Here is a 27929-nt window from a genome sequence, read left to right as displayed (position 1 = left end):
TATGCTATGTGAATGCGGATTATATAAGAAATATGGATAATAGAAGGTTTACCTCCGATCACTTGTTTGTGTTAGCGAGTGGAGCTATCAGTTGGATGTTGAAACTTCAGTTTGTGGTTGTACTTTCCACAACTGAAGCTGAATACATGGCAATGATAGAAGCATTCAAGTAAGTTGTTTGGTTGAATGTGATGATGAATGACTTGGGGCTTCATCAGGAAGCTGTGTCTATACATTGTGACAGCGAGAGAACAATTAATTTGACAATGAACTCAGTGCATTACTCCCAGACTAAACGCATTGATGTTTTTTTTAAAAAAAATATGAAAAAGTTGAAGATTTTCATTAGCAGTGTACAGGAACAAACCAAAGATAGAAATCTGCAGCCGCATCCAAAATGACAGAAATAAAGAAAACAAAGGTAGCAGCAACTGCATCAAGACCATTGATCATCTAAGCCCTTTCTCCACGGATCCTGCGTGCAAGCTGGATGTCCTTGGGCATGATGGTGACCCTCTTGGCATGGATTGCGCAGAGGTTGGTGTCCTCAAAGAGGCCTACCAAGTAGGACTCGGCAGCCTCCTGGAGAGCAGCGACAGTGCTGCTTTGGAAGCTCAGATCCGTCTTGAAGTCCTGAGCTATCTCACGGACGAGCCTCTAGAAAAGCAACTTCCTTATCAGAAACTCCGTGCTCTTCTGGTACTTCCGGATCTCTCTCAGGGCCACCGTCCCTAGCCTAAATCGATGCAGCTTCTTCACGTCTCCCGTCGCTGGGGCCGATTTCCTCGCAGCCTTGGTAGCTAGCTGCTTACGTGGGGCCCTGCCTCCCATCAATTTCCTGGCCGTCTGCTTAGTGCGAGCCATTAGTCTCTGATATCAGCAAGGAAAGGGTATAATGGGAATTGGAAGAGATGAATGAAATGTTTGAGAGTTTGTGCTGTTTGAATGAGCTGCCCGAACACATTGATGTTTGTCATCACATTATCCCGCAAATGCTAGAGGAAGGAAATGTCACTCTTGAAAAGATTCACATCAGCGAGAATCTGGCTGACATACTCACAAAAGTTGTTCTTTCAAAGAACTTCAAGTTTTGCTTAACTGGGCATGTCAAAGAATAAATGAAGACGGAATGTGCATGAGGCATGATGGCATTCTTTTGAAGAGGTTAGAGATGGTGGTGGCAGCTTGGAACAGTGCAGGTAGAGGATTAAAGTCATGGTTGATATTGTTGATCGAGTGTCTTAAATCCTGGTGCAGAGAAGACCTAATTCAGTTCGACCGAATTAGTAGTAAATTCTCAAATTGCACGTTGTCCACTTTTATATATTTTTGGTTCCTTTGGATGATTGTGAGTACGTTCCTATTGGTCTGACCAATGAAATGCATGTAAGTTTGAGCAAGTGCGGGATTTGTTTTTATTTTTGTATGGGAGTGTATAAATACCCTCCTAATTGTGATTAGGGCTATTCAATGAGAACTTAGCACGAATATTCAAGGGTTTTGAAGAGAAAGTTAGAGGTTTTACTGTAATTAATCTCTTGTAACTTTCTTCTTATTATAGTAGATTAATCATCATGTTTCGTATCGTAGTACTTATTTTTTCCACAAGTGTTTGTTTTTAATGTAAAATCTCATGTGTTTTCTATATTTGCTTGGATTTTTCGTTCTTTATTACTTATTAGATTTGATCTGAGGTTGCTTTTATGCCCAACAGGCTCAAAATTAAAGCAGATCGAAAACTAAAATGAGCCGCACAGTAAGAAAAAGTAAATAGAAAAATTCTTATAGTTGATTATATGCCATCCAAACCATTCATATGTTCCTGCCTAAACTATTAGCCCGATCCTAAACTTCTGTGATCGAATGTTTTATCTTCTTTTTGGTCAGCTGCAGATGGTCATCTTCTTTTTGGTTTTTATGCTGGCTATGGACACGCTTCTAATACCAGGGCTGAAATTCGAGCGGCCCACGATGGACTCTTTCATTGCATCAATCACGGCCTGAAAAACATCATTCTTGAATCCGACTCATATATGGTTGTCAGTTTTCTGTCGAGTAGCTCTTGCCTGGGCTGGAAGTGGAAGTGTTGGCTGGACAGAATTCAGATTCTCTGTTCCTATGGCAATGTTCAGTTTCAACATATTTGTAGGGAAGGGAATGGGCCGGCCGATGGAATGGCCAAGTTTGGTTGTGGAAAACAAGCATCTGCCCTTTTCCATAGCATTGCGGCTCTCCCTCAGGTGGTGAGAGGCCTCTTGTTCCTCGATAAGGTTAGCTTGAGGACTGTCAGAAAGAGGTTCAATCGCTAGTGGCAGAGGGTTAGGTTGAGGCTTCGGTTCGGTCCAAATTTTCGCTTGTAAAAAAAAAAAAAAAAAACAGGGATGGAGCGTCTTTGTAAATCATATGATAGGCAGCATCAGGCTTCATTTATGCTCTGATGGCAGCCCGTGATGTCTTTTGTTCAGTGTCCTTTTCATGGAATGAAGGCTCTGTTTATTTTATTTTATTTTATTTTATTTTTTTATTTTAAAAGAAGAAGTTTCATCGGTAAATGTTCAATTCTCATTGCTTCCTGCCTGCAGCCCACTTTGGTTTTAGATCCGCCTCCTTTCGATTGCCCATAGGAGGTGAAATCAAAAAATAAAATAAAAATAAATAATAATAAAAAGCCCTAACATAATCTGACAAAATGGAGACGTGGTGGATTTCTCACAAAGGCCGCACCTACGACCCCGCTGCATGCAGCTGGTGCGAAAGATTGAGGCAGTCGGCGTCCCATGTCGTACAACTTTTTTTTAAACATAATTATTTTCCTTTTAAGGAGAAGGTTTAAGTCCAATACGCTAAACTATTAGTTAACGTCCAACCTACAATAACATCTAGCCTTTCATGTAAATACAAAATATAACCCGTTTAATAGATTGGACCCATAATAAACCTTTTGGAAAATTCTCAACAGCTACTCATTGAGAGGATCACACTTACGTTCCTATGACTACTAGTATCTGAAAGTTTTTTTTTTGTTGTTTTTTTAATGATGTTGCCTACTTAATGTACAGATGGACTGAAAATTGCAATAGACAATCCGAATCCACATGGTGGGGACAACCTATGTTGTATTTTGTTTTAAAATAGCATTAAAATTTGAATTTTCAAATTTTCGATAATTTCCCTCCAATTTTGAAAAGTTGTAGTATTTTTGTGTTGTGGGTTTTGCCCCACATCGGATTTGAAAAGGTAAACTATCTTTTATATAAGATAGTATTTTTGCTTAGGGCTTGAGCCCCTTTCAGGGGGCATGTGAATTTGGTCCTGTGGGGGGGCTATGCCAATAGCTCTAATCTATGCCATTGACCACACACGCGCGCGCGCGCCGAGCCGAGCCGAGCCGAGCTGAGTCCGAGTCCGAGTCCGAGTCCGAGTCCGAGTCCGAGTCCGAGTCCGTGTGCGCGTGCGTGTGCGCGTGCGCGTGCGCGACGGGACGCGACGGGATGGGACGGGACGGGCTGGGCGTGGGCGCGGGTGCGGGTGCGGGTGCGGTGTGTGTATACTCGCGTGGGTGTGTGTATGGGTACTCGCAGGACTGTATGTGCGGGAGTGTACTCGCACTTGCGCCTTTTCGTTTTAAACCAGAGAGATGCGTCCCTTCCGGTTGGTCGCACCTGTTGGGTTTAAACCCAACGGACCTAACCTTTTGTAAAGGGTGCTTATGCACCACTTCGGAGTCTATATAAAGACTACCGATTTCAATTTTAAAATACGAAAAATTCTTCTCTTATAAAACGCTCTCTGATATTCGGTTTTAAGCATTTTCTACTGAGTTCATCGCTGAGTCAACTCAGCACTTTCGGATTAAACTGCAAGTGGTTCGAGCCCGTGTACAGTGAGTGCACCGCTGGGACCGGGTCATAGTCGTTGTATCCTGGAGGTCGATTGCTCTGGGAACCTGTTGCACTTGGGACGCTGTCCAAGGGGAGCAAATTCGATTTCAAGCCGAGTGACTCAGTCACGCCTCGACTCATTCAATAAGTTCTTCTTTCTCAAAATTTATTTTTCTTTTTTGGTTCTCGATTTTTAATAGTCTATTTAATTCAACTAAATATTCCAACAATCTTGAAATTGAAATTGTTGAATTACATAGACTATGGCTACAGTAACAGTAAATGCTTCTACTGAGTTAGCCAAAATCGAACCGTTCGCTGGACAATCATTTAAACGGTGGAAACAGAAACTGATGTTCGCTCTGACCACCCTGAAAGTTTCATACATTTTATCTGAATCATTTACTATAGATCCAGCAAATCAAACTGAAGTAACAGATGAAAATAATTGTAAAAATTATATTCTAAACTCTTTATCCAACGAACTATATGACGTGTATGCTTCTTACGTGTCTGCCAAAGACATATGGACTGCTTTGGAAAAGAAATACATATTAGAAGATGCAGGCGCTAAGAAACATGCAATTGCCAATTTCCTTCATTATGAAATGACAGACGATATACCTGTCACAAATCAGATTCATGATTTTCAAAGTCTAGTTCATGAACTATCAACAGAAGGAATTAAGTTGGATGAAGTGTTTCTGTCAGGAGCACTAATAGAAAAGTTACCGCCCTCTTGGAAAGAATATAAGAATAGAATGAAACATAAAAAGAACGGTATTTCTTTGGAAACCACTATCGTACACATACGAATAGAGGAGGCCAATAGAATCAGAGACCAAAAAAGAAAATAAAAATGAGATAGATTCAAAGGCGAATCTTGTGGAATCAAGTCGGGCAAATAATAAGAAAAAGGGCAACTGTCAAACCTGGACATTATGCAAATGAATGCAGGCTCAAAAAGAAGAATGCAAATAATCAATTCAAGAAAAAGGGAAACTGCTACAACTGTGGAAAGCCTGGGCATCATGTCAAAACCTGCAGGCTTAAGAAAAACAAAGATAAGCCGCAAGCTAATCTTACAGAAATAGGCAATGAGTCTGACTTGATAGTAGCTGTGGTGTCAGAAGTCTTCCTTGTAAACAACTTGGAGTGGGTACTCGACACTGGTGCAACTAGGCACGTGTGCAAGGATCGTAGCATGTTTACCTCCTATCAAGTATCAGGAGATGATGAACAGGTGTTCATGGGTAATGCTAGAACGTCTCGTTATAGGGAAAGGAAAAGTACTTCTGAAACTCACTTCTGGAAAGACTCTGATGTTGAATGATGTCCTACATGTGCCCGACATTAGAAGAAACTTGGTCTCTGGTTCACTCCTCAATAAGGCTGGTGTTAAGTTAGTATTTGATTCAGATAAGCTTGTAATGACTAAGAATAGAACTTTTGTTGGTAAGGGGTACTGTAGCGATGGCTTATTCATTATAAATGTATCCAATGATAATAATAAGAAGACATTCAGTTCTGTTTATATCGTTGAACCTTGTTATCTATGGCATAGTAGATTAGGTCATGTGAATATAACATCTTTAAAGAAAATGAAAAGATTAGGTTTATTACCTAATATATCTAATGAAGAATTTGACAAATGTGAAACATGTGTCGAATCAAAATTCATTAGAAAACCCTTTAAACAAATAGAAAGATCATCTGTTCTATTAGAGTTAATACACAGTGACCTAGGTGATTTTAGAAATCACATGTCTAGAGGTGGAAAAAGATATTACATAACTTTTGTAGATGATTACTCTAGGTTCACTAGAGTCTATCTATTAAGAAACAAAGATGAAGCTTTAGATGCTTTTTCTAAATACAAAATTGAAGTTGAAAATCAGTTAAATATAAAAATTAAAAGACTTAGAACAGATAGAGGAGGTGAATATGAATCTTCTCAATTTAGAGAATTATGTGAAAAGAATGGAATAGTTCATGAAACTACAGCTCCTTATACACCAGAACAGAATGGAATAGCAGAACGTAAGAATAGAACTCTAAAAGAGATGATGAATGCTATGTTAAATAATTCAGGCTTACCCTCAAATATGTGAGGAGAAGCAATTCTATCTGCTTGTTATATTCTAAATAGGATTCCTTCTAAATCTTCTGAACAAACACCATATGAACTATGGAAGAATCATGTTCCTAGTTACAAATATATTAAAGTGTGGGGGTGTCTTGCTAAAGTAGGATTATCTGAAATTAAGAAAAGAAAGTTAGGTCCTAAAACGACCGACTGTGTATTTATAGGTTACGCACAAAATAGTGCGGCCTATAGGTTTTTAGTTTTAAAAACTAAGGATAATATTCTAGATCCTAATATAATTATAGAAGCTAGGGATGCAGAGTTCTTTGAGAACGTATTCCCTATGAAATCTAAATCTATAAGAATAGAAGAAGTCAATGAATCAGATATTGCATCTACTAGTAAAAATGCATACGAGAAAGTAGTAGAAAAGATACAACCAAGAAAAAGTACTAGGGTTAGAAGAGAAACTAACCTAGGAGATGGTTTTTTCACTTTCTTAGTAGAAGATGATCCTACAACCTATATAGAAGCAATTAACTCTCCAGATGCAACCTTTTGGAAGGAAGCAATAAATGATGAGTTAGAATCTATTATATCTAATAACACTTGGGAAATTGTAGACCTACCACCTGGAAATAAACCAATAGGTTGTAAATGAGTGTTTAGAAAGAAACTAAAACCAGATGGGACTATTGATAAGTTTAAGGCTAGGTTGGTAGCGAAAGGCTTTAAACAAAAAGAAGGAATAAATTACTTTGATACTTACTCTCCTGTAACTAGAATTACAACTATCAGGGTCTTAATAGCGATAGCCTCCATATATAAACTGGTGGTACACCAGATGGACGTAAAGACAGCTTTCCTAAATGGAGACTTAGAAGAAGAAATATATATGGAACAACCTGAGGGTTATAAGATATCAGGAAAAGAAAATAAAGTATGTAGACTAATTAAATCATTATATGGTTTAAAACAGGTTCCTAAATAATGGCATGAAAAATTTGATGGTGTTTTAAAATCAAATGGTTATCATATAAATGATATAGATAGATGTGTATATAGTAAAATTTCTGGAAATGATTATATTATTATATGCCTTTATGTTGATGACATGCTTATTTTTGGAACTAATATTAAATTAGTTAATACAACTAAGAAATTCTTGTCATCTAAGTTTGACATGAAAGACTTAGGAGAGGCTAGTGTAATCTTGGGTATTGAAGTAACCAGAAAAAATGGTGTTATTATATTATCTCAATCTCATTACATTGAGAAGATATTGAGAAAGTTTAACCATTTTGACTGTTTACCTGTCAGTACTCCTTATGATTATAGTGTGACTCTCATGAAGAATACAGAAAATAGTGTGTCTCAATTGGAGTATTCCAGAATAATTGGTAGCCTTATGTATCTAACAAACTGCACTAGACCAGACATATCTTTTGCAGTAGGAAGGCTAAGTAGATATACACATAACCCTGAAAAAGAGCATTAGAATGCTTTGTCTAGGAATTTGAGATACTTAATAGGTAGTATGGCCTATGGTTTACATTATAATGGTTTTCCTGCTGTATTAGAAGGATACAGTGATGCTAATTGGATTAGTGATTCAGATGAGACAAAATCCACGAGTGGATATGTCTTCACTTTAGGTGGAGGAGCAGTCTCTTGGAAGTCTACCAAGCAGACATGTATCGCTCGGTCTACTATGAAATCCGAGTTTATTGCCTTAGAAAAGGCTGGATCAGAAGCCGAGTGGCTTAGAAATCTCTTAGCTGATATACCATTGTGGCCAAAACCTGTATCGCCGTATCTATTCATTGTGACTGTCAAGCAGCTATAGTGAAAGCAAAGAGTAAAATATATAATGGAAAGAGCAGGCATATTAGACTCAGACACAACATAGTGAAACATATGTTGCGTGATGGAGTCATATCTATTGACTTTGTGAGGTCAGAAAAGAATCTAGCAGATCCTCTGACTAAAGGACTATCTAAAAGGTTAGTCAATGATACATCGAAGGGAATGGGGCTGAGCCTAATATATGAGCTGCCAGTGTCGACAACCCAACCTATACAAGTGGAGATCCCATGAGATAGGTTCAATGGGTAAACAACAAGACACGAGGTAGACGATTGCACTGAGTTGTATGAGCCCCTTCTATGGTGTACAGTACAGCAGCAATACAGAAGGATGAGTTGTTAGAACTCTTAATGAATCCATAGCCATATATTTGGTGGTGTATACAGTTGCTGCATACACTTGATGGAATTCACCTATATGGGTGTGGAGGTGGAGGCCGCTTCCTATGAGAATCTAGGCGAATTCTCTAGAGCACTCATGAAATCCAGGTAATGGTGTATGGCCGAAACGCACCGAACCGCAGAATCACTTGCAGAGGAAGAGTTGTGTGAGTAGCATGTACTTGCGATCTACATTAAAAGGATTCAGGTTCAAGACTATGGTGTCACCTGATTCCTGTAGACCTGTCTTGCTTACTCTAATGTCGGTTCAAGTCTATGGTGACACCGGCACCATTGCACAACTATTACGCTTTAATCCGAAAGGGTTTATTTTAAAACATGTGGGGGATTGTTGTATTTTGTTTTAAAATAGCATTAAAATTTGAATTTTCAAATTTTCGGTAATTTCCCTCCAATTTTGAAAAGTTGTAGTATTTTTGTGTTGTGGGTTTTGTCCCACATCGGATTTGAAAAGGTAAACTATCTTTTATATAAGATAGTATTTTTGCTTAGGGCTTGAGCCCCTTTCAGGGGGCATGTGAATTTGGTCCTGTGGGGGGGCTATGCCAATAGCTCTAATCTATGCCATTGACCACACGCCCGCGCGCGCCAGCGCGCGTGCGCCGAGCCGAGCCGAGCCGAGTCCGAGTCCGAGTCCGGTGCGCGTGCGCGTGCGCGCTGCGCGCGCGACGCGACGCGACGGCGGCGGCGTGGCGCGTGGTGCGGTGCGTGTGTGTATACTCGCGTGGGTGTGTGTATGGGTACTTGCAGGACTGTATGTGCGGGAGTGTACTCGTACTTGCGCCTTTTCGTTTTAAACCAGAGAGATGCGTCCCTTCCGGTTGGTCGCACCTGTTGGGTTTAAACCCAACGGACCTAACCTTTTGTAAAGGGTGCTTATGCACCACTTCGGAGTCTATATAAAGACTACCGATTCCAGTTTTAAAATACGAAAAATTCTTCTCTTATAAAACGCTCTCTGATATTCGGTTTTAAGCATTTTCTACTGAGTTCATCGCTGAGTCAACTCAGCACTTTCGAATTAAACTGCAAGTGGTTCGAGCCCGTGTACAGTGAGTGCACCGCTGGGACCGGGTCATAGTCGTTGTATCCTGGAGGTCGATTGCTCTGGGAACCTGTTGCACTTAGGACGCTGTCCAAGGGGAGCAAATTCGATTTCAAGCCGAGTGACTCAGTCACGCCTCGACTCATTCAATAAGTTCTTCTTTCTCAAAATTTATTTTCCTTTTTTGGTTCTCGATTTTTAATAGTCTATTTAATTCAACTAAATATTCCAACAACCTATTTAGAAGGGCTAGTGCAACCTGATGGACTTAAACTCTGCTTTTTAGAAATATCACCATTTGGTGGAAAATGGACTCCAAGCCTTGATTTTATATGGGGCCACCATGACTTGTATGTGAGATCAACTCTGACTATTAGATGTGTAATTTTATGTTAGGATAATAGCAAAGAAAAAAAGACTGACCCTTGATTTAGGTATGCCACACCAAGAGAAAAAGTTAAGAAACAAATGTCCACCCTTGATTTTTATAGGGCAAACTGTGATGATCATATGAATTTCACTCCAATCATTAGATGACATACTAAAATATAAGCCGGGGCCTAAAAATCAAGTTCATTTGTGATTCAAGTGGCCTGTAACAAGGGAAATAATTTGGAGGGTAATCATTGCATGCACAATGTTTTTAACTATCCGCTTCATCTGAATCACAGAAGGGGCTAATGTGACTCTCTTTTTTTTCTTTTTTTTTTTGGAAACAAGAATTTATTGAACTCAATCAGCAGGCAGGGTCGGGCGGGGGCTGGCAAAAAAATTGTGCCCCCACCTATCATCTACCGCCTTGTACAATGCCCAAACTGAAGAGAAAAAAAAAATAAAAGGAAAATTCACTGGGAAACTCACCCAAGTGAGCAACTCATTATTTAATTTTTCTTTTTAAAAAAACCTTTGACTTTATTAACATTAATTAATTTTCAATCCCACATTATTCTTACTCCCACAGATCACCTACACGTTTACTAATTAAACAAACCAGCTCAATAAAATGAAAAGAAAAAAGTACGCGTGAATGTCTCTAGTTCCAATTTTGCAATTTCCAAACTCTTCATTAATTATCTGTCCATACATTGCCACCTCATGTTACACCTTTGCATGCAAACCCGGCCTGCTACCATTTTTTTCTTCAACCTACTCTTTGCTTTCTGATCAACCAGGAATGGCTCCACCTTGCTCCAGATCATACTATGTGTGCAAACCTGCCACCAAAGAATGGCGAAAGATTCCCTATCCCAAAACCTAATATTTCACAGAGAGGATGACAATGGTGGACCAGCTCTAGTATAAGTTAGCCCAAACCTGTAGCCACAACAATTACAAAGAATTAATATAAAAATTTATACATAACAATTATAAGGTATATATTACTCATGAATGATATCTACAACAATTCAATTGAATAAAGTGGAAATGATCCAATTTTCAGGTCCAACTTGAAACGCATGGAACTGCATTTGGGTGTTTGACTACCACCATGAAATAAATGGTGTCACACCCTATCTTCTTATATAACGAATTAGATTATTATAATTCAATTTTATTAAACATCCAAACATGCTGAATTTTGAGAAGAATTATTTCCAAGAAGGAAGTGGACACAACCATCTTGGTTTTTAGCTTTGTCTGACCATGACACCATAGATGCAGTTTGTACAAATCACTTAAAACTAATTAAGTCAATTAGAAGGGTATGTTGTCGATCTCTGACCGACTTCTCAGGCGATTTTCAGGTAAGCAGGTAACCAAACCAATTTGAGTTACATGAGGATTGAGAATCCATGAGTGGCGCACCCATCAATAGAGCCGAAAGGGGCATCCAGGACGAGGACTGGCAACCTGTTCAACACAGGCGATTAAAGGATGTGGGATGGAGCTTGCTCGTTGGCAACCTTGCATTCAATATTACAGAGGACGACATTCAGAAACAATTTAGCCAGTTTGGGGAAATCTCGGATGTATACATCCCTACATTTACAGTATCAGGAAGGAAGAAAGGATACAGATTCGTCCGTTACAAGAGGAAAGAGGAGGCATCTTCAGCAAAGGAAATGCTGCACGACCACTTTCTAGCTAGAAGGAGAATGATTGTGAGGGACGCCAATCAGAGACCAGCAAACCACAACTCATCCTCTTCCACTCAGAAACCACGACAAGAAGCGGCTCCCCGCACTCAAGAAGGAAAAAAAAAAACCAACCCCATCAGCACATCCGAAATGAAGCAAGGTATGTTGAGCTGCCAGATCCCTACATAAGGTCGTATGTGGATACTCCTCTACCCCCCAAACCTCCATCATCGACTAATACAATCATAGTTCCAAAATGGATAATGGATCAAGGGAAGGCTCTATTTTCTTATGCTCTCGTTGGAGAAGTTTCGGGTCCAAACGATGTCACCAAAAATCTATATGAAGGTATTCGATCATCTCCTCTCGGCAGCACTCATGTGGACATCTTCAGAATCTCAGCTATAGGTTATCTTTTCAAATTCGAAACGAGGGAACATGTTATTGCTTTTTCCAGGGATGAGATTCTCCACAACAAGATGTCACTGAAAAACACAAGGACCTGGGGTCCGGCGATGACAGTCCCGGGACGGGGAACTTGGATACGAATAGAAGGTATTCCTATCCATGCCTGGAGCGATCACACCATAGGCCAAATTGCTGAAAAAATGGGGTCAGTTCTAAAGTTGGACAGATGTTTGATGGAAAGCCCAGACCGCAGGTACGCAAGGGCTAGGATTATCCCACATCCTAGAACTCCGCCTTTCATGCAATTAAAACTATTGGTAGAAGGAAAACCTCATCCCATCTCCATCACAGTCAAAACATGTAATCACTCAGTGGCAGACAAGTTGAACACGATTGCCTCAGCTAATGAAGCAACAAAACAATGGGTAGTTAGGGCCTTCCCCAACCAGCAACACGAAAATCTGAATGAAGGAGAAATTCAAGGTCCTAATGCAAACAGGGAAGACAATAGCAAACAGAGAAGTCCGCTAGCTATGAGCAATTCAGCTCTTCAAAATCTGAATGAAGGAGAAGTTCAAGTTCCTAATGCAAATAGGGAAGACAATAGCAAACAGAGAAGTCAGCCAGCTAAGAGCAACTCAGCTCTTCAAAATTAGTAGCCCGCAGCAGACACCACCATCTCATCGATAATCATACTCCCTGAACATCCTCCTCTGTCCATCCTCTGTTCTGCCCCTTTTCCCGACCATCAAACCTTAGACATCCAGCCTTATGTACGTCCACATGTTCAGGAAACAGGCCATACTTCACATATACAAACCCAACAAGTGTGTCAGCCATTAGGGCAACATCTCCCGCATCAATCCATCTCAGCACATCAGACAGAAGCTCACCCTCCTTGGCAGCATCCAGTCCAGCTAACTACCAATCGCCCAATGCAGCATCAACAATCAGAAAGCCCCCCCTCCCTCCAGCCCTTAGCAATTAGCCCTGCTCATTGCAATCATTTTGAGACTGGATCTGCCATTCCTCTAGACTCAGCATCATATATAGCAGAGCCAATCTAGCTAGTCACGCCCGCCTCATGGTCTCACCCAACTCCTGAAATTATGATGGCTTGGGAAAAATGGCTCTCAGGGGTAAAAGATCTATTTAATGAAAATTCAACAAGTCGTCTGACTAAGATTTCCCCAGTAAGGAGGGAAAATCAGTCGGAATTTTATGAGGATGTCCAAATCCTTCCCACAAGCCTCGCCCAGGGAACAACTACAGAAGACGCTACAAAAGTTCAGATCAGGTATTCCACACCAAGGGAAGATTCTCAAGGCACAGGACCCAAACCAAATGCTGCCCAGCAAAATCAGAAGCAAAGCAACCAGCCAAAGAAGAAAACCTCGGAAGCGCTAACTCTTTGGGTGGACATCCAAGGCGACTCCAATCCTATAAATCCTTCTCAATCGGGATCTAGCAGTGACTCAGAGGAGGATGTCCCAGCAAAGGCAGTTGATAGAAGCAGTAGGAAAAACAACCTGACATTAAGTATGATAAAAAGGAACAGCCTAAGACTGAAGCGCAAGCAAAACAGGGCCAAGAGCAAAGGAAAGTTTAAGAATGTCTAGCATCCCTTCTTGGAATGTGAGAGGGGTTAGTAATACCCCACCTACTTGTTATCTGAAGAAGCTTATCAGAAAACACAAAGTTGAAATTCTTTTGTTACAGGAACCAATGATCCGGGAGTCTAAACAAGCAAGGATGGCTGCTAAACTGGGATTCCCCAATCATATTATGGACGAATCAGCGGGGAACAAAATCTGGATTCTGACCAAGGATAATATCCAATTTCAAACTATGTGGGCAACCTCTCAAAGTGTTTCTCTAAATCTCTCCTCAAACAACTTAACTCAGCCAATCATCATAACCACAGTTTACGCTAGTTGTTATAGAGATCAGAGGAAGAATTTATGGGCAGATCTCAGAGACATCCATGCATCTACTCAGGGCCCTTGGCTCGTTTGTGGGGACTTCAACACCACGCTATCACCGGACGACAGATTAGGAGGAACATCACAGATGACTGGTGCTATGTCCGACTTCCTAGATATGGTAAATGATACATGCCTGATAGATGTAGGTCATTCAGGTTACCAATACACCTGGTGCAACAACAGATTCGGAAACAGCCATTGTTGGGCAAGACTAGATAGAATCTTCTTCAATGCCAACTGGATGCGATCATTCCCTGCTTCAATGGTCGACCACCTCACAAGATTGTACTCTAATCATTCCCCTTTGCTACTAACCTACCAAGAAGATCCAGCTAAGTTTCCCCGACCTTTCAAATTCCAGCGTATGTGGATTGTCCATGAAGATTTTCATCAGGTAGTTTCAGATTGTTGGCAAACTGAAGTTTCTGCAACCCCAATGTACCGCTTCTTCATCAAGCTCAAGATTCTTAAGTCTAAACTAAAAACATGGAATAAAGAGAAATTCGGAGATATTAACCAAATAGTCCAGGAGGCTGAGAATGAAGTGGCCAAAGCTGAGAATGCTCTCCAATCCTTGCAATCCAAACCAAATCAGATCAAGCTCAACATCGCCCAGGCAAATCTGAAAAAAGCCCACTTAAAAGAGGAGATATTTTGGAAACAAAAATCAAGAATCCAATGGCTGAAGGAGGGGGATAGAAACACCAAATTTTTTCATACTTCTGTCTTAGTCAAGCATAGAAAATTGGCCATCTCCAAATTGAAGAATTCCTCAGGAGATATCATTGAGGATATGGGCGACATAGGAGAGGAAGCAGTAAATTATTTCAGGCAGCTTTTCTCCTCTAAAGGAAAATCATCTGATCAGCAGATCTTCAACCCAATTCCACGGTTGGTCACTAATCAGATGAACACAGCCCTCATGAGACCTCTAACGCTGGAGTAGGTAATGCAAGCGGTATCTTCAATTCCGATTGATAGCGCCCCAGGCCCCGATGGTTTTGATGGAGCCTTCTACTCCTCATGTTGGGATGTGATAAGCACGGACCTGTTTGAAGCAGCCAAAGACTTCTTCAATGGAGGCCCAGTCCCTAGAGCCTTTCAATGCACCCAGATTTGTCTCATTCCTAAGAAGAAGAATCCAGAACATATCACAGATTTTCGGCCGATCAGCTTATGCAATTGCATCATGAAAATATTTTCCAAGCTCATGGCTTCAAGGCTGTCCCACATCCTCCCAAGTCTTATATCTCAAGAATAGGGGGCTTTTGTCAAAGGCCGGCTAATTTCAAAAAATATCTCCATAGCAAGAGAGATGGTCAATGAGTTAGATCGCAAAGTGTTTGGGGGCAATCTCATTATCAAAATAGATATGGAAAAGGCTTACGACCGTCTTGAATGGGGCTTCATCTTCAATGTACTGCAGAGTTTTGGCTTCAATCATTAATGGATTTCTCAGATAGAACGCTGTTGGAAAGAGGTTTAGTTTTCCATCCTCATTAATGGCAAGAGTTTTGGATTTTTCCAAGCTAGTAGAGGTTTAAGGCAAGGAGATCCCCTATCTCCTTCGATATTCATATTAGCAGCAGAAGTTCTCAGTAGGGGTATCTCCAACTTCTTCTCTTCCGGAGCATGTCAAGCGTACAACATTCCCCACAACTGTCTAACTATTACCCATCTGTTTTTTGCTGATGACGCATTCCTCTTTCTCAATGGCAGACAAGCTAATGTGCGCAAAATCCTTGGTTTCATTGGAGACTACGAATCAACTTCAGGTCAAAGGGTCAACAAGTCCAAGACAGCCCTCATAACCCCGAAAAAAACATCCAGACATAAAGCCCAAAGATTGATGAATCTCACAGGATTCAGCCAGAGTTTTTTGCCCTTCTCTTACTTGGGTGTACCTTTATCCAAAGGAAAGATTAGAAGCCCCCTGTTGCAGCCGATCGTGCAGAAGATCTTAAGTAAAATTGAAGATTGGAAAGCAAAATTTCTCAATCAAGCAGCGAAATTGATTCTCATCAAACATGTTTTATCAAGCATCCCAGTCCACCTTCTATCGGCTATCAACATTCCAAAGTCAGTCAGCAATTACCTTAATAGAGTTTTTGCCAATTTCTTCTGGGGCAACTCTCAAGAGGGACCCAAAAGGCATTGGATTAATTGGTCTAAGGTTTGCTCTGCTATCAGAGAAGGAGGTCTGGGAGTTAGAAAAATAGAAGATGTTATGCATGCTTTCCGAGTCAAGATGTGCTGGAACCTTATCGAAAGTAAATCTCTATGGGCCTCTTTTATGTCAGCAAAGTACTTCTGGAAGCTCATCTTTAACAAAGGAGTAGCAGACTCGACTTCCTCACCAGTCTGGAGCGAACTTCTCAAATCCTTACCCAGCACTCTTCGCCACACCAAATGGCTCATTGGAGAAGGAAAAATCAGCTTCCGGATTCATAACTGGTCTGCCTGTGGGCTACTAGCAGGTGCCATAACATCCCTCGTCCCTCACACTCTCCTGTCTGCTTCTATCAGAGACTTCAGCCCCATCTCAGGTCGCTGGAATTTCTCGGATATTCAAAGTTTCATCACTCCTTCCGCAATGCAATCTATCTCAGCTTCTTCAGTGGCCTTGTCTAACCATGCAGACAAGTTAATTTGAGACTTATCCTCGTCAGGAACATTCTCCCTCAAATCAGCTTAGAACGCTATCAGGGACCATCAGCCAAAAATTCCATGGATTAAATGGATCCGGCACAAATTCCTACCACCAAAAATTTCTATCTTTACTTGGAAAACAGTCCACCACGCAATCCCTGTTGATTCAGCAGTGCAGAGGTTCGGTGTCCACATTCGAAATGTGAATGCTGCCAGCAAGCTCACCCAAACCTCCTGCCACCTCGCTCCGCAGGTTTGCCTCATCCAAGCAACCACAGTCTCTCTCCTCAGCGCCAAGATCTTAACCCATCCCTCCTCCACCTGAGTAGTGACAGTCAGCAGCAGCGACTGCCAGGGGCTATGCAAAATCCTCCATCATCTATGCCCCATCAGAATAGTGTCAATCTTCACCATCGCCTAGCAAGGGCAGAACATTCCTCTCCTCCAGCAACGGTCCATCATAGCATTGTCCACCATTAGCAGCAAAACATTCTTCATCTGGCAACCCAACATGGTTATGCAGTGGAATCCATAGATCATCTTCTCAGTCAGGGAACTATTGCTTCAATCGTTTGGCAGTTTTTCCACATATTGTTTGGTATTCCCCAAATACCCGATCAAACCATTCTTCATCGCATCCGCCATTGGACATCAGCAGCCAGCTCTCAATCTTGCTCCTCCAGCCTTATCGGTCTCCTCCCAAGTTTAGTCATTTGGGAAATATGGCTGCATAGAAATTTCACTCGGTTTGAGGGCCACAAAATGTTAGAGAAATCCATCATCTCTAAGGTGACCTCTTGGTTAAGAGAGATTGGATCATGTCTTCAGGAGGAGGATACTCAGTCCACGGCGTCCACGGCTGCCAACGTTATTCTTCAGACCTTGAATATCAAATGCCCGGCCCCAATTGCATCAGGTGGTACCCAGTTTGTCAGATGGTCCAAGCCTCTGATAGGCTGGCTAAAAATGAACACTGATGGCTCGTCCAAAAACAACCCAGGTGAAAGTGGAGGTGGAGGAGTTTGTAGAGACCACTATGGAAGACTGATCTTTGCCTTCTGCAGACAATACGGAATCGAAACTAATACGGTGGCGGAAGCTCAGGCCATGCTTGATGGCTTGTCCATCTGTTCCAAAATGGGCCTGACAAAAGTGATTGTCGAATCGGACTCTAATATTGTCGTTAATGCGGCAAGGGATCCTCAAGCGGCTTGTCCTTAGAGTATTTGGTATAGGATGGGGGAAATTCAAGCAAAGACGACTACTCTTAATCTCATCTTCACTCACATTTTTCGGGAAGGAAATGCAGTTGCAGATGAGCTAGCTTGAATGGCCAGTGAAGGTTGCCCAGACAGAATTTTCCGAACCATTTCTGACCTTCCATGTAGTGTGCGAGGAGCACTTGTCTTGGACAAATCAGGCCTAGGTTCTTTAAGGAGCTCAAGATCAGGAGATCTTGGTTTTTCGTCTGCACACAGGTCCATCTGGATCCAATTAATTTTGTTTTTCTTTAATCTTTTAAGGGGCTACACGATAGGAGAGGTCCGCAGTCTTTTTGTTGGGACCCTCCTGAAATCCTATAAATTTCTCTAATCAATGACACTGATGTGGCATGAGTCCACTTTACCCAAAAAAAAGAAGAAGGGTATGTTGTCTTGAGATTTAAGAAGAGCAAGCGATATGCTACAATGTATGTATCATACAATCAAAATAAACCTTTTATTTTTGGGTAGTTATTTTAATAAAAGTATGCATTTGTAAATAGATTTCAGTGTGACATCAAGGGATTTTTAGGACAAAATTCCTCAAGATTTCTGATTTTATCAAATAATGCCTGGATTAAAGGAAAGTGATGAAAAGTGCATTTTGGGGGGAGGGGAGTCTGTGAAAATGACCAACAGATGCTTGTGTACTTCTTTCTTTTTCTCTAGTCGCAGTGTGTTAATACCATCGAACCCGTCCAAAACATGCAGCCCAACATGATGATTAGATAAATCAGATATAAGGCCTGTCCATTCATCAGATCGGTCACACCATAACAAACCATGTCCACCACCCAAAAACCTCAAAACTCATATCTGCCACACCCTTAAAAAAAAAAAAAAAAAAAAAAAAAACTGATAAGTTGATTCCAGCTTTGAGGAAACTGTACAGAGAAATACAATTCAGGCTGGCCCATTGCAGCCAAAAAGGGGAGATGGGGGCCAGCCTACCGTAACGACAACCTCAAGACTGAAACATTCTTATTAACTTTCCCTAACCGTTCCTATCCCCGTCCAGTCTAGAACAAGATCCCCTCAAGAAAGGAGTGGAAGGTCAGAAAGTACTGTGAAGTCCTTATCCAATTGATTGGCGCTGCCCATGTGAGCCAGATTGTACGCCACTCTATTTGCCTCTCTCAGAATGTGCTCAATCGAGGCGCAGACGATTCCCGAATATAATCAAACCGTTTGGCTGCATTGGCCCAATTTTTTTCATTTGATGATCATGGTGGGGTGTCCCTCTTGGACAGGTTGGATGTCACACACACCATGTGGACCCCACAATGCTTGATTTTCACTACTTTTTAGTGTAAAAATTAGATGAGGGCATTTAGGTCAGTTCAGCTCCAAAATCACTTCCTGAGCATTAACTTTAGTCAAGGTGTTGTTTCCTGAAGTACAAAATCTTGAGGAACTATGCAGAGAAAAAACCAAAAAATAATTAATCAAAAGAATTAAAAAGGTAACCTTTTCGGTTATCCTCAGAAGTTTTTGGAGGGAGAATTGGGATCAGATCCGTGGCCTCAACTTCAGAATTGTTTGGTGGGGTTATATCCTCAAAATCCGGGGGTTTATGTTTCCAAATTCCAAGCATTAAATCATCAGCTCTTAGTATCTTCATTTCACCATTCCATTCCTGCAATGCCATTAATCAAATTGATAATCAATGATCAAAATGCAAAAGTATAGACTGTCCACATCGTCACAAAATCAAATGAAGTTTTTAAAACAAAAGAAAGAGGGGGAGCACATCTCTAGGAACCCTGCCAAGCGACCTTTAAACTAGCTAGGGGTGGTAATGGGCCAAGCTAAGGCCTCACCAAGGTTGACCTTAGTTGGAGCTGGTCCTCTAAGCCCTCACCCTAAACAAGCTACAAAAGGCCTTGGCCACGGCCTAAGTCTTACAAGGCCTGCCCTGTAATGAAAGAGTAATGAAAAAATGGAATGATAAAAGTCTGAAATAGTCCAATCTCAGAATTTTTTGCTAGACGACCTTCCTCCACAGCGAGTCTTATCATATACATGGTTTTTATCATCGCAACATGACCATGGATCTAAGAGTACCATTAAAAACTATACATGCATATTGAATAGGGAGCTGCTCACATGTATCTTTAAACCATCCATTCCTTTTGTATACAAGTGACCCACTTGATAATTGGACCAAGCCAACAAGCCGAGATGGGCCATTCATTGTTGTCCTAGGCTTAGATTTCAAGCTTCGTTTAAAGGCTCAAGCCATGGCCTATAATGTCGGGCTGCCTGGCCACAAACACCAAAAAAAAAAAAAAAAAAAAAAAAACCATCTACATCCATATTTGGATATGCAATTGATTTTTAATGTAATAAATTAAGATGACGCGATCAATATTACAATAGTTTTTCCATTATAAATATTATTTCTTCTCTCCATTGCTGTGAAAACTATCATTTTTCTTTTTTCCCCTTAGTTGAGAAACACCCTGATTTTATATTTAAACTGGAAAATATAATTAGGTTAATAAAGTGCCATTTGTGATTGCATTTTAACTCCTAGTTGAAGTGAGATTACATATCACTTAACTAATCTTTTACCTCTTCATCACAGTGCCTTATATGGTCAACGTTTGCATGGTTCAAGCCATTCAAACGAGTAGCATCTGATAATCTTAGCAATTCGATGTGCATTATCAACTAAAGGGGACATTCTGTTATGCAGCAATTTTTGATGTGGCGACGGTGTCCTCAGCTTTAATCATTGCGAAAATCAGGTGGTGGATGGCTCATATTACTGCCTCAATGGTGGATGTTCGGAGCGTTGCCTTGGGTCGGTAGTATCAACAGAAGTCTCCTCTCTCTCATTCTGTTATGGATTTTGGTGGTCGAGCATTTGTAGTTAAGTGAGAGCGGCCTCCGCCTGGTTGGATCAAAATAAATGTTGATGGTTCAGGTCGAAGAAATCCGAGCAGATCTGGGTGGGGGGGGGTGGGGGGTTTGCGGGTGGAATTGGTCAAGGTGAGAAGGGTGATTTCATTTTCGCTTTTTCTGTTGGTTATGGTGTTGGAACGAACACTGTTGCTGAGTTATGTGCGGTTCACGATGGTTTATCCCATGCTCTCCAAAGTGGGATGTCTCAAATCATCATCGAATCGGACTCTAGGCAAGTGATAGAAATGCTCAATGGTGTGGCTGGAAAGCTTGGAATCTCAAGATTAACCTTCTGAGAAGGCGGGGTCGAATTAAGTTTGCGCATATTCTGAGGGAAGGAAACTCACCGGCAGACTACATGGCCCGACAGGGAAGCGGCTCCCAATCCTATGCCTAGTTTGATACTTTTTCTGAACTCCCCTACCAGGTCAGAGGTTCTATCTTTCTTGATAAGGTTGGTCTTGGTTCAATTAAGTCGTTGTGAAGGTTTGTTTCCTTGTGTAGTTTTTAGTTTCTTTCACGATAGGCCCCCTTTTAAGTCCTGGGGTGCCCGAATGTACAGGAGCTAATTATTAATGAAATAGATCTAGTTTTTTTGACAAAAAAAAAAAACTAAAGGGGACATTCTTTTCCCAATGTATAACACATCTGCTAGATAGGCTAGCCCTACAATGATAGAAGTTTTGCTTTCTTTCTATTTTGTTTTGTTTTGTTTTGTTTTGATTTTTTTTTTTTCAAAAAGGAACCTCATTGTATATATTGATTTCGGGCAGCCCAATCAATAAAAATAGATGGGGCCACCTATGTAAGGAAGGAAACAAAGGGGTAGAAAATGAAAATCTGATCATTTCTCCCTCGAGAAACCCAGCCCTATTTTGTCCAGAAATAAAAGCCCCCTAGAGGTTCTGGGAAGAGAATTCTGATTCCGGAGAAAATACTGGCCTAGGATGCACTACCCTTGCGGGCTAGGTCATCTGCCACCGCATTCGCCTCTCTTGGGGTTTACGTGAAAGAAACCTCTACCTCTACTTTCTTTCTATTTTGTTGTAAAGGTGAAAGAAGAACGCATACAAAGAGCCATACCATAGAGAACACTAAGTTTTGAAAATAACCCTTACCTAGCATGGAAAAGAATCAAGCTTTGAATACTTGGAAATGGAAGAACTCTGCCTTCTCAGTGAGGGTCTCAAACAGGAGGACTGCTAGCGTCAAAAAAGCACACTGGTTACTGTCTACGAGGGTACCATTTATAATGCTTGTGGTGCCTTTACATAGAAGGGTAGGTGAGATATTTCAGCTCATACCTTTGGTTACACATTAAATTAGGACTACATTTGTTAGCATATCGATACATTACATTGCACTTTTGACACGTAGTCACCGACTATAGCATGCATGCATTCATGTACATTTATGTAAGATTTGCGCAAGATAGTGACACCTGCAAGAGCTCTTAAACATGCGAAGAGAGCACTTGGTGAAAGGAAAGGTACCGAGCGGAGAACCCTAGGTCTTATGCACCTTGACCTAGAGATCATCATTTCCATCCCACCTTGCCTAACAAATGAAAACATGGTATCAAGTGGTAATGGGCCCAAATAGTTTTCAGGCTTAAGAGGAATAATCTATCTTATTTGATTGATGGTTCCACTATCATTAACTGTAAGTGACATATGTCTAGCAGCAACCGGAAGGAGAAAGAAGGGGATTCATACAATTGAAGCTTCATTATTACATTTTTTGACTAGTTCTCTGCTAATATTTAGGAAAAAAAAAAAAACAAACGAAAGCTATGTGCAGTAACTTAAAATCTAAATTCTATCATACGATTTATATCCATTTTCGATGCCCCAATGTGGACCTATGAGAAAATGCCATGTGGAGACACTACACGTTTGGCATAGTTGGAATCGTAGTTACATTCGAAGGAGATATTGATATTCCTTTATTTTTATTTTTATTTGAAATTCCAATTGTTAAAATTACATGAAAAGGTCTCCTTGTGTCTCTCTTCTTTGCACGTCAATTTTATCAACTTTTCGGAAGAAATGGATGCCCACCAGTTTTGAGAGAAGGATTTCCATTGTTTTCTTTTTCATTTTCTTTTTCCTTTTCTTTTCTATTAAAAAAAAAATCCATGGAAACCGGTTTCCTTTCAAGGTTTTCCACATTTCTAAACACCCCTAATTGAAGTTGTTTTGAACTTGTTATAGGATATGTCCCTTGGAAAATCAATCTTTACATGCATCATCAAAATCATCAAATATTACCAACAAAATCCCTAAGGACGCATTTGGAAGACACTAGCTTCTAAGTGAGTTCACCTCATTTTAGTTAATCATAATTATGTACCAGAGATGATGATTGTTAGTTATAGGATTATTTTTAACCCTTATCTTAAAGAATTATAATATCTAATACATAACTACCATTAACTAAAATAAGATGAACTCATTTTCAGGCATCTGCCCGAGGCCTAAGAAAGAAAAATAAAACCTAAGGATGAGCATAGAGAGTCAATGATTGTATAAATTAAATGCATACGCATTCATTGATGGTGAGCTTCGGATCGTGGCCCATCCATGGCATCTCCTTGGATATGGACGGTTCTCATCATTAGATATCTCCGACTGTGAGCCCAAAACATTTCTACCAAAATCATGGCAAGGCATTCCTATCCATACACCTGTGCACAAACATCTCACATGTGCCACAGGGTACCTCGATACAAATAATGAGAAGTGAGGTCCGGATTAAGGTGAGGTATATATGCGGCCTTAAAATCTCATTTATCTGATTCTCTCATCCTTAAATTAGGCACTGTTTATTGGTTGAATTGAAATGGGAAATTTTCTAAAGAGTTTGTGCCACTGTCCACTGGGCCTAAATGCTGAGTGCTCCTATCATTTGAGCCATCCATGTTCCTTTTAATGCCATAGATAAGCAACCATACCTTAATCACACTTCTATCCCGATTCTAAACTTTGATTCTGAAAATTCTCATTTAGTTGCTCTAAGGTTATTCATAGATATTGGTGATGGTGGTTATTACCGTTGAGCATAATTTTTCTTTGGTGCCTCGTATAGCATATGGTCAACATCATGGACAGTTCTGATCGTCATACCTCTGATCATATGGTCCCCCGCATCTCACGGGTTACCCCACTCGAGCCCGGTTTGAAATGCGCATTAATCACCCCTGGTAAGGAATCTCGAACACCAGACCTCCCGCTCTGATACCAATTTGATGCAAGACAATTAACCCAAGTTTTTGGTACACAACATTGTTATCATACTTCACTATTAGCCACCCCCACTGGGGATCGATACCAAGACCTCAGTGTTGAAACGAGGTATCTTGTACTCAGTCTACCACTTGAGCTATGGATCAGGGTGTGAAATAAAATCAACTAATATATAAGGAAAGTAAATCAAGAGGGAGAGATTGATTCTCCTTTTTTAAGGATAGAAAGATATATATTACACCAATCACAACTAATGGGGAGGGCTTAGCAAACATCTGATCCAAGCAACCTACAAATATGCATCAACTGTCACGAAGAGCTCACACACCATCTCACTCGCTCGAAGAAAGAGAGAAACAGAAGAGAATAGAAAATGATATGATAGAGGGCTGTTTCTGGCCACCTGTATATGTAAAGATGATGAGCTACATATCATTGGGTCCCACCACTGAATAACTATTCTCTTTTAGCCTCTTTGTGCTTCGCGGTTTGCTCGGCCACTCTCCCTTTGATGACCCTAGCTCCCTCAAGTTAGGCTGAGATCAACACTAGTTGGAACCATGTTGGCATATGAGTGGTGTCGATGTGACCTTTTGCACTTGCCTGTTACAAAAGCCTGAGTAAAAGAGGAAGCTTGATATCTGGCATGCAGTCGATCATAAAAGCTTTTTCGCCAATCTATTAAGAAAACCCTTGCCTACATGCAAATACTCAATGTTTACACTCCCCCCATTACGAGAAAGCACCAGTAAGAGGAAGAAAGTGGATATACAAAATCAACATGGAAGACGGTAGAGGACCTTTATGAATAATGAAAAGCCACCTGATATTCCCAAAAGACAACGCCAGACATTGAAGTCACTACTTCAAGAGAATGGACTTGGTTGGGATGAAACCTCATGTGCCATGACTGACTATCGTCGTCAAAAGGCACATACGAAAGAAAGTAAAGAGAAGTGGAATGGAGAAGGCCATGTTTGAGAAGTAGCTGATTCTAGCAGACGGTAGGTATGGGATAAATGGTAACTATAAATAATGGTTGCCTGATAAATAGTAGTTTCTTTTATATTCCTTTCACATATAGCTATGCAGAAGAAAAACTGGAGGAAGGTACGTGCAAAAGCTAGATGTTTCTATTAACCATCTCAATATAACCAAACGTTAATTCCCATTCAAGCATTGGAGGTGGACTTCTCGTACGGAAAGTGTCTGGAGAAACTTCATGAGCTGCAAGGATTAGATATTAGAGAGATTATGATGGAAGTACTGTTTCTCAAGGGAAAACATTACTTTTTCTCACTACACCAAAATCGTCATTTAGAAACGGTTTTAAACCGTTCCTAAATGCTTCAAAGTGATTTCTAACCATTCGTAAAGGCGGCGTCGCAGAAAAACAGGAACGGTTCATAACCGTTTTGGGTACCGTTTCAATTTTTAGAAACGGAACTTTAGGAACGGTTTTAAACCGTTCTGGTGCCAACGGTCAGATTTTATGGACTAAATTTTAGGAATAATTTTAAACCCTATTTTTTTTTTTGGTTTTTTTATTTTTAAAACCTAGAGAAACTTCATTGATGGAGATCCAATGATAACATCTATTGCATCCTTTTGTTGAAGCACATACATCTAAACCTCAACAGTAAGATTACTCTATTTACAAAATATAGAAAAAGAAAAGAAAGCAGCCAAAGACCATCCCAACACCAAAACCAAAATTACAAATTTGAAGAAATTTCCAAAAACTCCATTAGATAAGAATCACAAAGTGGGGCCCAAGCATTCATCCCAACCCAATCAATCCTTTTTTGGAGATTTTGAAGCTTCCTCGGACTTCTTAGGCAAGAGAACAGAGTTTATGTTTGGCAAAACACCACCACTTGAAATTGTCACACCAGCTAGCAATTTCCCAAGCTCCTCATCATTTCTGACAGCCAAAAGAACATACCTTGGAATGATGTGGGACTTCTTATTGTCTCTAGCAGCATTCCCAGCCAACTCCAAAACCTCAGCTGCCAAGTACTCAAGAACAGTAGCCAAATAGACAGGAGATTCATGCAAGCTTATGCCATCGGCCTGCAGTAGTTGAAAGATCATTAGATAAAATACAAAATCGCAGTTGCCGAAAAGTATTATTCTCATAATACAAAAGGATTTATGCATACCGGGGCAGGTACGATGTTTCTATCAGCAATCTTCTAAGCATTGTAAGCATAAGATTTGGACATCCAAGTAACATTAATCAGTGTATGCTAGAGATGCAAAGACATGATTCTTTCAGGTACACCATAAGTTATGTACAGGAACGCTTACAACTAGCTTGAAGATGCAACTAACAGGACATTTTCATTTTTCAGCTGATGGCAAGAGACACAATGATGCAATGCACCTCTAATTGAAGGGGTCAATTCAAGGATCATGCTCGCTTGCCATTGCCATCCCCGTGCAAAGGCATGTAGGACACATGACCTGCAACAAATGAAAACCAACAACATGAATTATGACAAAGCAATCCCAGCTGTGTAAAACATAATGAAGAAGAAACATTTGGACTGAATGTTAAAGATCAGTAGAATGAAGCAATGACCCAATATAAAACTTGTGCTTGAACAACACTCCATACATCTAAAAATTGTCATGTTGGGTGCACGTCAAAATCCACATTGGCAAACAATAAATGGACATCAGAACAATAAATCAACTTGAAAACCTTTGACAATGTAAATTCATCTTGAAGATTTTGTTGTGCAGACAAGCACCGAAATGGTGCTTGGAGAACTTGAAAGCCTTTATTTTATCTTTTATTCTTACATTTGGCTCTATTTATATAATTTTACATATTTATGTAGACATGAATTTGGTGTAGTGACTAGAAGTTTGCAGGTTGCAGGAGACTGTAAAAGCCACATGGTATTTTATTACCTGGTCCCAGCCCAGAGGACTAAGGTGGGCATCAAAAAGTGCGTGTGATAAGTAGGCATCATGATTCTTTTCGCCTTCTACATTGTGAATCCCATTTAAATTGCAGATGGTAAAAACCACAAGCTGGTAAGGTAAAAAATAAATTATCACTACAAATAAAGGGGATACATTATTTCAATACAAGGCAACCAAAGCAGGTTTAGTACAAGGTTACGGTCCAAGCATCAAACATAAATCGCATTAAGTACAAAAGGATTAAAAAATACAACATGATGAGACGGAGGCAAGCGTCTTTACTGAAAAATCTGTTCAACCACATGAAGGATTTGACACCAAGATTAATTTTCTAAAGAAGCTTTGATTTGTCTCTTTATACAGAATTGATCACCTGCAACCTGTTGAAGGTTAACTTAAGCTACACCCCTTTCCACAAACATTTTTCCCTTGGAAAACCAAAATTTTGAATTCATGAAAATTGGTTGTAGGTGATAAGCATCAAGACTAAAATATTGAAGGGAAATGAAACAAGGTGCAAGGCGTACGGACCTTGACAAGATACATAACCATCACTATGATACTAAACACCGTCCACTACAGGGCATTGACATAATCTACCCCTGAAAGTGTCCTAAACAAATAGATATAATCCAAAGATTACTGAACAGATATCTATCACTGAACAAAGACTGCACGCCTATTTCCATTATAGGCTATATACACAGCTGTATGGATCTACAAGACATTAAGGTTTTGTTTTATCTTCCCAAATATACCAACAGCTGCTGCTCGTCCCTTATAGCATTTTGTTTTATCTTCCCAAATACACTGACGACAGCATCTGCCATTTCCCTGTGATACAGTATCATACCTTTATGCAAATGGAGCTCAAAACTAGGTGGAGGGAAAGAGGAAGAATAAAAACTAGGTGGAAAATATTGCAATTGAATTGGCTACCAAAAAGTAATTACACAAGTATTCCTACAACAAATATGTCCACTTTATTTCGATCATTTTTCCATGAGCCTAATGCATTATTTAGGAACTCGGTGAGTCAACTCAGAACACGACTATGACAACTTGGATCAGCATGAAAGTGTTCTAGGTTCCTATATGACTCAGGTTGTTACAAGACTCATTGGGTTTTCCCTAAACTTGCCAGAGTTTCGGACCGTGGACCTAGTGAGTTTTGTATTACTT

General features: G+C 40.4%; 2 long non-coding RNA genes and 1 pseudogene across 2 annotated transcripts; all 3 read right to left on the bottom strand.

The window, feature by feature from the left end:
* Positions 1–322: 322 nt before the first annotated feature.
* On the bottom strand, positions 323–951 carry LOC131252896 (histone H3.2-like; annotated as a pseudogene).
* A 9276-nt stretch (positions 952–10227) lies between these two features.
* Positions 10228–21820, bottom strand: LOC131253868 (uncharacterized). The gene is made up of 3 exons (XR_009175319.1): positions 21687–21820; positions 19129–19297; positions 10228–10593 (listed from the first exon to the last, which is right to left on the bottom strand). It is a non-coding gene; the product is annotated as an uncharacterized LOC131253868 (long non-coding RNA).
* Positions 21821–25890: 4070 nt separating this feature from the next.
* Positions 25891–27099, bottom strand: LOC131252894 (uncharacterized). Its single transcript, XR_009174737.1, has 2 exons — positions 27030–27099; positions 25891–26279 (listed from the first exon to the last, which is right to left on the bottom strand). It is a non-coding gene; the product is annotated as an uncharacterized LOC131252894 (long non-coding RNA).
* Between the last annotated feature and the right edge of the window lie 830 nt (positions 27100–27929).

The sequence above is a fragment of the Magnolia sinica genome, chromosome 8, assembly GCF_029962835.1.
Source record: "Magnolia sinica isolate HGM2019 chromosome 8, MsV1, whole genome shotgun sequence".
Classification (NCBI taxonomy): domain Eukaryota; kingdom Viridiplantae; phylum Streptophyta; class Magnoliopsida; order Magnoliales; family Magnoliaceae; genus Magnolia; species Magnolia sinica.
This window is presented reverse-complemented; position numbering and strand designations above follow the sequence as displayed.